The 12,088-nt window shown below is 38.2% G+C and overlaps 1 protein-coding gene across 1 annotated transcript in view; it reads left to right on the top strand.

Annotated features, from left to right (window-relative positions):
• The window catches only part of LOC112045731 (epidermal growth factor receptor), a 176,565-nt gene that overhangs the window by 120,694 nt on the left and 43,783 nt on the right, over positions 1–12,088 (top strand). The window lies entirely within an intron of this gene.

Below are 12,088 nucleotides of genomic sequence, written 5' to 3' on the forward strand. Positions count from 1 at the left end.
CTCTGGCGTAGTTCGATTCCCAGGGTCTGGGTCAGTTTAGGATTTCATATTTCCTAAATTGACTGAGGTCTGGTCAGGTGGTAGGCATCGGAATTGGCTAATTACCACCCTGCCGACAAACAGGTATCGCCAAGCTATTTAGCGTTCCGGTACGATAGTTTATTAAATGAATACCTACTTAAAACAAGCAGTCTTTGGAAGTCCTCCAGAACGGATCCGACATTGATGTTTTTTTTTTTAACTTTTTTTTTTAATGTTTTCAAATAATTATATTAAAATCAAAAACCAAAATTAACCAAAATTACTGTGCAAACAATCAGTGATGAATTTACACAATGTAACGTAAGCTAGTATTTACCAATGATCTAAAGTTTAACCCTCTGTAAGTTTAGTGCCCCAAAAATAAAATGAACAAAAAACAATTGGTACAAATATGTATGTGAAATTACTTTTGTTACTAACTTAGCAACAGTAATTTCATACAATACCCAGGAAATTATACATAGAGCTCATTTTGGCTGGTGGGAGGCTTCGGCCGTGGCTAGTTACCACCCTTCCGGCAAAGACTTACCGCCAAGCGATTTAGTGTTCCGGTACGATGTCGTGTAGAAACCGAAAGGGGTATAGATTTTCATCCTATGTTGTGGATCTCAACAGAGGTCCTGGGTACAATTCCCAGCTCGGGTCTGTTTAGGATTTCATATTTCCTAAATTGACTGAGGTCTGGTCAGGTGGTAGGCATCGGCCGTGGCTAATTACTATCCTGCCGGTAGAGGTATCGCCAAGCTATTTAACGTTCCGGTACGATAGTTTAGTAAATGAATACCTACTAAAAACAAGCAGTCTTTGGAAGTCCTCCAGAACGGCTTCGACATTGATGTTTTTTTTTTAATTTTGTCCCCATTCCGAAAGGTTTTCAAATAATTATATTAAAACCAAAAAACAAAATTAACCAAAATTACTGTGCACGCAATCAATGATGAATTTACACAATGTAACGTAAGCTAGTATTTACCAATGATCTAAAGTTTAACCCTCTGTAGGTTTAGTGCTCCAAAAATAAAAAGAACAAAAAACAATTGGTACAAATATGTATGTGAAATTACTTTTGTTACTAACTTAGCAACAGTAATTTCATACAATACCCAGGAAATTATACATAAAGCTCATTTTGGCTGGTGGGAGGCTTCGGCCGTGACTAGTTACCACCCTTCCGGCAAAGACGTACCGCCAAGCGATTTAAAATACGATGCATTGTAGAAACCAAAAGGGATATAGATTTTCATCCTCCTCCTAACAAGTTAGCCCGCTTCCATCTTAGACTGCATCTCATCAATTACCATCAGGTGAGATTATAGTCAAGGGCTAACTTGTAAAGAATAAAAAAAGAATGGAATGATTTATACATCGACGATTGAGGATCGGGAAACCACCCTGATCCAAACCATAGTTCATTATCTACCTTACTTCCGTTGGTAGGGGCTAGGCAAACTGACAAACCTATGAAATGCAGCAGGTATGGCTATGACAGGCTCTTTTTAATATCGTTGAGCCGGACAGAACGGAGATGCAAATAAATCCAATCCTCTCATGTGAACTGTAGCTAGTCAGTCTGGTACTGTATACCTAATTAATCAATTTTTTTTCGAAATGCACACCTTTATGCCATATTGCTTACCTACTTTGTCCTTATCTGAAGTGCTGGCTGAGTATTTTTCGATTTATTTGGTTGCCTTAAGCGTACCCATCAATATTAAGGGCTCATACTTGGTGGAGGTACTCAACAACGTGCAAGGTATAGTCCCTTAAGTTTATCAGCTGCGCTCGAGTAACTGCAAAAATCCCCACTTCGGCTACTACTAGTGTTCACAATAAACATGTACTATTGTGTACATATTTATTGTGTACACTATTGTGTAGGTACATATTTATTTTCGGGCACGCAAGCAAGAAATTGCAACAGTATATTCATGTAAGCAAACAGTTTTTTTTCCCACACAAGACAAAATTTAATCTATGTACCTATACAAATTGTAGTTACTGAATTTGTTTTAGGCACTATATTTATTGGCCTAACCCCTCTTATTCTGAGAGGAGACTCGAGCTCAGCAGTGAACTGAATATGGTTTGATAATGATGATGATGATGGTGACCTGATGGTAAGTGATGATGAAATCTAAGATGGAAGCGGGCTAACTTATTAGGAGGAGAATGAAAATCCACACCCGTTTCGGTTTCTACACGACATCGTAGTGTAACCTTAAATCGCTTGACGGTACGTCTTTGCCGGTAAGGTGGTAACCACGGCCAAAGCCTCCCACCAGCCAGACTTGGACCAATTAAGAAAACCTCAATAGGCCCAGCCGGGGAGCGAACCCAGGACCTCCGTCTTGTAAATCGACCGCGCATACCACTGCGCCACGGAGGCAGTCAAGGCCGTCATATACGGCATCTTAGACCATTAAAACTAAATCTTTTAATCAATGATTGCGTAAAACGATATGTGGGCCCTGTTTAGGGCTTTGGGCACACGCATCAGAGTTACGAAACCAGTCCGACCGGTCATTATAATTCCCCGTAATTCGTTGCGGAGAAGTGAGCTTTACATCGTGTTTTACACTTTCGGCTCTCTTTGGGCCCTTGTGAACATGTCAGCGACCGCGAAGAACTAAAATCAAAAGCCACAGGCAAGTGCGGGTCGGATACGCGTTTCGATGGTTCCGTAACTTTTAAATAAGTATTATCATCATCATTGTTATATTTTAATATGAAGTATACTATAACTTATAGAAAAGGAGATAATTATGGAGTTTGGACTCACCATGTTACTCCAATGCGAGGTGGTCTAAAACGATTTTTTGGTAAACGGGTTTCAATATCACAACAACGTTTCTGTATCACTCGAAATAATTTAACAATGCATAATTTAAACGTGATAATTATGATGAATCTATGCTGCGCTAAATTTCCTTCAGTATACAGGGTGCTCGGAAGTATTTTCCATAACTCTGGGGTTGTATTCATCATCGAAAACAAATTAAAAGTGTTCAAGGAACATGTGTTTTAAAATGAATATATTCCGGGTAAATAATATTTCTTTTGTAAATATATCTAAAATGTGTCTTATTGCGTATAATTATGACGTAGCCAAGTTTGACGTAATTTAATTTTCTGTTTCTGTTTTTCCAATTTACAACTACATCCAACAGGCTTATTCACTATCTTTGACGTATGCTATACTTCGTGCGCTGTAGCTAGGTGTAGGTGACAGTTGCCGTATGACGTTAATAATACGTACTATTATCGCGGCAAACTTTCAAGAGTAAAATTAACTGTCACCCGCACTTAGCTACAGCGCACGAGCTATAGTTGACATATACGATATTGAGATTCTATGTAAAAAATGTCATCCGGTGCTTACTAGTGGATATCGCACAGTAGGTAAATGACATTTTGTCAATAGATTTGATGTTTATTTTAATAGGTTGACAATAAAGACCAAAATAGTAAATAGGCCAGCAGGGCTTCCGTCTTCTAGAAATAGAATAACTATAAAAGTATAAAAAGAAGAATACTATAACGAAAGTATAAATTTGACACAATTTACCATTGTGACCCTCATAACTTAAATTTTAATTTGGTGACTTTACGCGTCAAATAGAGATTTTTTTTTTCAAGTCGGTTGAATTTAAGTAACAAACGAAAGCTGGTCTCCTTCACTTTAATTACGAAATAAAATATCGAATAGGGTGACGTGGGACGTTTTAATGAGCACCTTACCAAGTTTAAGCTCAGAGAAACACACTTGATTAGGACTCCTACACACTACTTGTACTCGCGTCTATACTGATATTATAAAAATCTCTCTCTGGATCAACTGAACCAATATTGATAATTCTTTTAAAAGCCACTTCATTTGTTAGTATTGTACCATTGACATTAATAAAAGAAGACTCACAATCAACGACCAAAAACAACTTGTGAACTTTTCAAGTAGTCGCATTGCAAATTCAACGAAACATTTTGACCCGTCGGTAGGTTGATTTTGCTCTGAATTTGGGGTTTTATTGGAAACAACTTTAAGCGAAGGTATAAAGATTTATTATTCTAAAATTATAAAATAAATAAAAATAAAATAAAATAGCCTATATTAATGAAAATTTTGTACAATTAAATGATGTCCCTAATCTCATTGTGCCTCATGGCAAAGGCCTCCTCCAGCTCCCGCCAGTGCTTCCTGTCCAGAGCTACTCTTCTCCAGAATGGACCAGCTGTAAGCTTCAGCTCGTCTTCCCATCGTCGATGCTGCCGTCCCTTTATCCGTCTCTCATTGCGAGAGCACCATTGTGTGACAAAAACATTCTAAAATTGCCGTAATATAAATGTGGACAATTTTTTAATTAAATGTTCTCGATATGTCGTATATATTTTATCTCCGTTTTCGAACGGGAATAACGCAATGTAAATCGCGGAGTGTCTGCTAGTGTTATAATTATAACGTCTCCAACAGACGGTCAACAGCTGCAAACTCTAGAATATTTTTTTTGCGTCAAATCGAGCCATCTAGCCGTTACCACTGCAGGATCGTGAGAATAATTGATGGTCAGTGGCTTATTACTGGCCGTTGAGGTTATACCGTAGTTTACGATTCCGAATACGGGGATATAACGTTACTCGCTGATAACAAAGTCTATATTTTCATTGAGTTCCATTGCTGAATAATTTTTAATGGATATTAGTAACAGACGCGAAAGCGTAATAAATAAAAAAAATCACACGCACACTCACTGACTCTTGCTTCATGCACAAATTGTGTGTGGGTAGCCTTATTTGACGCCTCGATCCGCCAGTCGCAATGGCGACGAGGCGCATGCGGCTTCACGATATATTTACAACTCGCCCGCGATGCCCACACAACCGTGTGTAGTGGGCGGCAGCCCACGACGATTTTTAAAATCTAATGCCGATTGCTGACCTACTCTACGAGTTGGTAAGTGTGAAATGACCCTGATTTTTAAATAAAAGACTTGAACTGAATATTTATTATTTTCAGTAAGGCTTACTTATGCTCGCTACTTCGACTTCTCCGCTGGATTCTAGTATTTCGGCATAAAGTAACCCGCTTGCTGTATTTCATCATAACTACTAGATAGTTTGATAATTGTAATATTTTTATTTATTTATATTAACTACTAGCTGACGGCGCGCGGTTGCACCCACGTGGTTTCCGTTCCCGTAGGAATACGGGGATAATATATAATATGAATTTTTCAAATCAGATCAGTAGTTCCTGAGATTAGTGCGTTCAATCAAACAAACAAACTCTTCAGCTTTATAATATTAGTATAGATTTACTAATCTAACTCAATAGCAAAGATAGCACAACATACAACCAAAAAGCAAATAATATTTGGTAAATGATTGGTTACCTATAAGAATTTCAAAAATATAAAAACCGGGTAAAATGTACCATGAAAATGCATTTTGTGACGTCACACTGTTTTTGTGTGAAATTATGCCAACAAAACACACGTGGCCTATTGACGCAGTCCGCTGCATTAAAATATCACTAAATATTAATCAAAAACGTCGATCGATTTAATTTCAATACAAAAATATACAGTCGTTATGTGTAGCTATACTTTATTCCTTGGGTTACTTTTTAAACATTCGCATACATAAGTACAATAGGTATGATATAGACCTTTTTAACCAACTGCTAATGCACGCCTATGACGATCAATTATTCTCACGTTTCTGCAGCACCCACGACTATAACTGATCGTGTATTAGTCACTGCGTGCATGACGGCTTGACTTATGAAACGTCTTCGCTGCCGTTTGCGCTGCAGAAACTTGAGAATAATTAACCGTCAATGACTGATTTTAGAGGATTTTTGTTTTCCGAAGTATCAAATGTATTGACGGCCTCAGTGGTGCAGTGGTATACGCGGTAGATTTATAAGGCGGAGGTCCTTCCTGGGTTCGAGGCCCGGCTGGGCCGATTGAGGTTTTCTTAATTGGTTCAATAGAAAACCTCGGGAGGCTTCAGCCGTGGCTAGTTAGCACCCTACCAGCAAAGACGTACCGCCAAGCAATTTAGCGTTCCGGTACGATGTCGTGTAGAAACCGAAAGGGGTTTGGATTTCATCCTCCTCCTAACAAGTTAGCCCTCTTCCATCTTAATTGTTCTATAGGTTACAGTGACCTGCACTTCACACACGCAAAAATACACTCAAACTTATGATGAATCTGTATTGGTGAAAGAATTTTTAATTTTTCACAATTACAATGCATACGCTGGTTAACAACCTTATGCACGTCACTGCTATATCAGTATCACACACGATCCCATACTCGTATGCTGAAAGAACACAGGTCACATATGTATAATGTAAACCGCGCGATGACTTGCATGAGCTTACAAAGTACTTGATATGAGTTTTTATTCCGGTACATGTAGTTGTAGTTCGTATGAATGTATGTTGATCTTTCACGCAAAAACTACTGAATGGATTTTCCTGAAAATTTTAATAGAGATAGATTATGTCTTGGATTATTATCATCATCATCATTATCAAGCCATATTCGGCTCACTGCTCAGCTCTAGCCTCATCTCAGAATGAGAGGGGTTACGCCAGTAGTCCACCACGCTGGCCCAATGCGGATTGGCAAACTTCACACACGCAGAGAATTGAGTAAATTCTCTGGTATGTAGATTTCCTCACGATGTTTACTTTTACCGTTTGAGATACGTGATATTTAATTTCTTAAAATGCACACAACTGAAAAGTTGGAGGTGCATGCCCCGGACCGGATTCGAACCCGCACCCTCCGGTATCGGAGGCAGAAGTCATCTCCACTGGGCTATAACGGCTTGGATTAGTATATTGGCTACTTTTTATCCCTGAATCCATGGTTCCTGCGGGATATTTGATAAACTGAATATTAAGCAGACAGAGTCGCGGGCTTGTAATGAAATAAGCGAGTAAAGCGAGTGTTTGTCACCGATAGCTTTCTTGCAATTGGTTGCTAACTCCATAATCGTCAAAGCAAAACTAAACACTAAACACATTACAGTTTGGATAGTATTCTATATCAATGCAGAACGTTTAGAAAATTTTATCAAACGTTTGAATTATCAGCTACTATCAGACACCTGCGACTTCGTCCGCGTGGAATTTAATTTTTTACAAATCCCTCGAGAACCATGAATCTTTTCGGAATGAAAAGTAGCCTAAATGTTAATCCAGAGTAAAATCTATTTCCATTCCAAATTTCAGCCAAATCGGTCCAGTAGTTGCGGCGTTAAAGTGTAACAAACATCCAAATAAACTTTCGCGCTTATAATATTAGGAGGATTTGACGACCTTCGAAAGACCGCAACCCAAATTTACGTGTACAGCATATTATGTGTACTGCGTACTCGTATTATATCAACCATTGATACAACACATTGATATATCTACATATAGATAGTCTTTGGACCCGGGAAAAAAATATTTATCAATGATCATGCTTAAACTTTGTATATATTCATGGCGAGACGAATGAACCAAGATGGTAGGCGCTTTCCATCCACCACCGTCTAGAACAGAGTTTCCCAAACTTTTTTGAGTCGTACCCCCTTGCCATGTTTTTCCTTGTTGGGTAGACCCCCAACTTATTTGATATTGGTTTTCTGTATCCTACAACTTACACAATTTTATAATCATATATATTTTTTTTTATTTCATAGTTACTTTTAAAATAATGTATATGTTTTGATATAATAAGATGTAAAAAATATGTACTATCAGTGTATGTGTTATGATCCACTATCGTGGAAACCATTTTCATTTAATGGACCCCCTTTTTTCGCTCGCATAGACCACTAGGGGTCCATATAGACCACTTTGGTAATCATTGCTAAACTTTTGTGCGTCCATTAATAAATTAAAAGAAAACCTTGCAAATGAATTCCACGCAGACAAATTCGCGGGTGTCCGCTAGTTTGTTAATAAATATATACAGCCCTTGACTGCGATCTCACCTGATGTTACGAGTAAGCGAATATGTCATCTAAGATGGAAGCGGGCTTATTTGGAAAAGGTACAAGTGTATTCTACTCGTACCTCTGACGATCTCGAACGTTAAATCGCTTGGCAGTACGCCAACCTGCATTGAAGCAGCATGGTAGGTCTGATCTCTATATTCCGTCTCCTTTATGGAGGCATGAATACGGTGAGATCCTGTACCAACTTTAGGGAATAACTACATCTGACCAATCCATCCGTAGTATATCAATAGCGCCAGTGCGTAAATGCCATGATAGGGAAGTTTTACAAGGACGTCGTATACAAGGCGGTATTGTCCGCGTCAGATAAACAAGCAAGGCTTAGCCATATTACATTTATAGTGACAGTATAGGTTTGCCCTAGTTTCCAAAGTTATTATTACACTACTACCGGATGTCCCGTGGTTTGATCCGCGTAGTTCTCTTTCCCGTTGGAGAACGGGAAAGAGAACTATGAATAATGCAGTGTTGGAAATAGTAGTCTGTAGATGGATATGACGTCGCTCGATCTCGTGTTGGTGCGACTTGTTTCGTAAAGAGTAGGGATTTAGAGAGGGGTAGCGATCAGTTGGCGGGAACGACCTGCGACATAAGGCGCTCGGTCAGCTTCAGTGTGCTCGTGCCGTTCTAGCCGACCACAATTCTTGTTGTGGAATTCTTTATGGGTTACTTGGGATAGGCGGAGAGAGTGACTTGAGTGGAAAAGGGGTTGGTTAACTGTCAAAAGCGCCTTTAACCTTACACACAATATTCACAAGTGCGTGACTCCACTCAAGTCATTCTTTGCCTATCTAAGGTCTTATTTTGGTTACAGTTTGTTTTCTAATTAAGTTGTCCTGACAAATATTGTGAATCAGAACCTTTGTTCGACATTAGTTTTCTGATTGTTTGTAAACCAGTTCTGAGTCTGCTAAAAGTAGCTTACCATTGGTAAAAGATTTTTAGGTTTTAAGTGGTTTAGGCGTGAAAACTTAACAAACATTCTTATTATTTCGCATTATTCTATTGATTAAGAATATCAGACAATCGTGTGACATTCAGGCTCTCACAAATACCGCAGAAACTATTGATTTTTAAGGAATAAAACAACCTGTATAGCGTCACAGCAACAGTACACAATAATTATGTAATTTGTTTTACTACCCGCTAATATTTTTTTTTCTCTTTTTGTTTGTTTTTTATTTTTTAATGTTTTTTATAATTCACTAGCGGACCCGGTCAAGCTTCGCTTTGACTAATGTGCACTTCTTCCCTATTCCTACCCTACACTACCCTACCCCTACCCTACCACTACTCTAAACCTACCCTTTTCATATTCTGCTATTCTTGGCGGAGACAAATCCAACGAACTAAACACCATAAAAATCGGTCCAGCAGATCTCGAGTTATAAGTGTTGTAACAAACACTACTTTCTTCTATATATATAGTTTTTAATAACTAGTAAAATCAACTGTGGTTTATGTTCCATTATGGTTACACTTAATTTTAATATTATTTTGTAGAATAATAAATAAATGAATACATGCTATATTACCCCGGACTTGAAACCGGGACCTCCATAAAAATGTATGTTGCAAGATTCAAGATCCATGGGACATTTAAAAGTCCCACTAATCAGCATATTGAAATACGTGATAAATGGTATGCTTAGTAGCTAACTTAGAAGGCAAGCCGGGACCGAAAAGGCAACGCTTTACAAGATCGTTTACAACCTGTTTACAAAGTGGGATCCATTTTTTTTACACTAAAATCTCTTTATCTCTTTTTAGAAGTGCCCTCTGACAATCTTAAAAGCCAGTTCCACAGCTTAACAATCTTGCAGTAGGTACAGAAACTTGTTTGAACGGTTTTGCGTGGAGAGCGAACACCTACACAATAAAGCCAATAAAGATGCTTGGGTGATAATATTTTCGGGTTATAAAATTATTAGATAATCCTTGCTTTAAAAGAATACAATTGCAACTCGGAGTGGGAAAGTTAATATCTGATTGTGATAGTTACAGTATCAAAATACCTATCAAACAAATTTTATGTTCGCCAATACTCGTATGTATTGCAAAAACATAATAGTTATGTTAGTTGAATGTTTACGGAGATAGGAGGCCATATTTTTTTTCTGTGGTGTTGATGAATTGTAACTATTTCATTAGTAACTGGACTAAATTGGTCTGGACTAATCACTGGGTTGGCACCCAGTAATTAGTCTAAACCAATGTAATTTAAGATCAGCAGGTCCTGGGTCTAACTGTGAAATATTGATATTATCTTTCTTTCAAGAATTTCTTTTTGAAGTCGGGTGTGTGGACTTGGAGAGTACTGGTCATTATCATTAACATATGGTAGTGGTACTTGAATAATTTAATATTATCACCCGTCAACCCTCTTTGGATCAGCGTGGTAGGTCTAAACTTTCCTACAAGAAAGGAAGACCGACACCGTAGTGGGGCGATAAAATACATTGATAATGATGTCTGAAGAAACAGTTCCCTTCTGTATGACAGATAAACGTTGACACCACGAATGCGAGAAGTCGTGAGCCTTTTCTTTTTAGGTTTTTATTTGCCCCGGGACACGGCGACCGCCTCTTAATGGGCCATGTAAAATTATTAATAATTACAACGTTTTGAAGATTCCGTAGGTCTAAGACGCAAAACGAGATTCAAATTCTTACATAAATTATATTTTACAAGCTTGTATTTAACTTGCGCTTTTAGTTGGGATGCCGCCGCTACCGACAGACAATCCTAGTACTTTAGTGCAGGAAAACCACCCTGGCTTAACTAACCACGGAATTAGAAGAAAAGAATCCGAGGTTTGGCGTCAGCTAGTAGAAAATAAAGAATATAAAATATCCTACCTTATCACACGAATATTTTTTTGGTTGCGGGAATCGAACCCACGGCAAACTAACTAACTAAACTTATTGATATATAACATAAATTATGCATGCTAAATAGGTATTATTGACGTATATAATAATATCTATGGCGCCGGTCGTCAGAAATGCGGCAATAGTATAAATAGAATATTTGAATTAAGAAGTTTTTTTAACTAATCAACACATATAAATAAAATAGAAGTGTCCCTCTGTGATTTCAAAATAATCATGTATTATCAATTGCGCTTCTTTTTCTTTTTTTTTTTGTTTTTTACAAGTTAGCCCTTGACTACAATCTCAAAGTGTTGATGCAATCTAAGATGAAAGCGGGCTAAATTGTTAGGAGTAGGATGAAAATTCACACCCCTTTCGGTTACTACACAGCATCGTATTGGCACGCTAAATCGCTTGGCGGTACGTTTTTGTCAGTAGGGTGGTAACTAGCCACGGCTGAAGGCTCCCACCAGCCAGACCTGGACCAATTAAGAAAACCTCAATCAGCCCAGCCGGGGATCAAACCCAGGACCTCCGTCTTGTAAATCCACCGCGCATATCGCTGCGCCACGGAGGCTGACAAAATTTAATTCAAATTAATAAATTAAACACATTTAATTTATATGTTTTGAGTATTGATGATTAATAATGTCATTTAATGAGCTTTGAGCTCTGCGTAAAATAGAATCTGGGACTGTAGCCATGTGGCACGTCGATTCTCTTTCTATAAACGCCAACGATTCGAAAACTAAATGAAGTCGGTTAAAAATGTATGGGAATGACATTCACTACCGAGAGGTCACGTGATAAAGTCGTCGATCGGATCTATCATTCCCATATATTTTGTTAGTTTTCGGAGCGTTAGCGTTTGTAGAAAGAGAATCGACTTGCTACGTGGCTAAGGCCCCTGGTTACAAGCCCATGTAGACCTATGTTCAATCTGTTAGACTATTGTCTTGCCCGCTGATAACACTGTTGTAGGGACAACAAGGGAGCCATTTCAAAGGATTTTTTGGATTGACTTACGTATACCGTAACATTGACGGTTTGACAGATTAACAATCATTTGATATCGCCATTGGCGCTAGGGTTGCCACATATTATGTTGAAATAATCTATCTATCTATACTTATAATAAAACTGTAAAAGATCAAATTCTG

Source organism: Bicyclus anynana, chromosome Z (genome assembly GCF_947172395.1).
Source record: "Bicyclus anynana chromosome Z, ilBicAnyn1.1, whole genome shotgun sequence".
In the NCBI taxonomy this organism is placed as follows: Eukaryota; Metazoa; Arthropoda; class Insecta; order Lepidoptera; family Nymphalidae; genus Bicyclus; species Bicyclus anynana.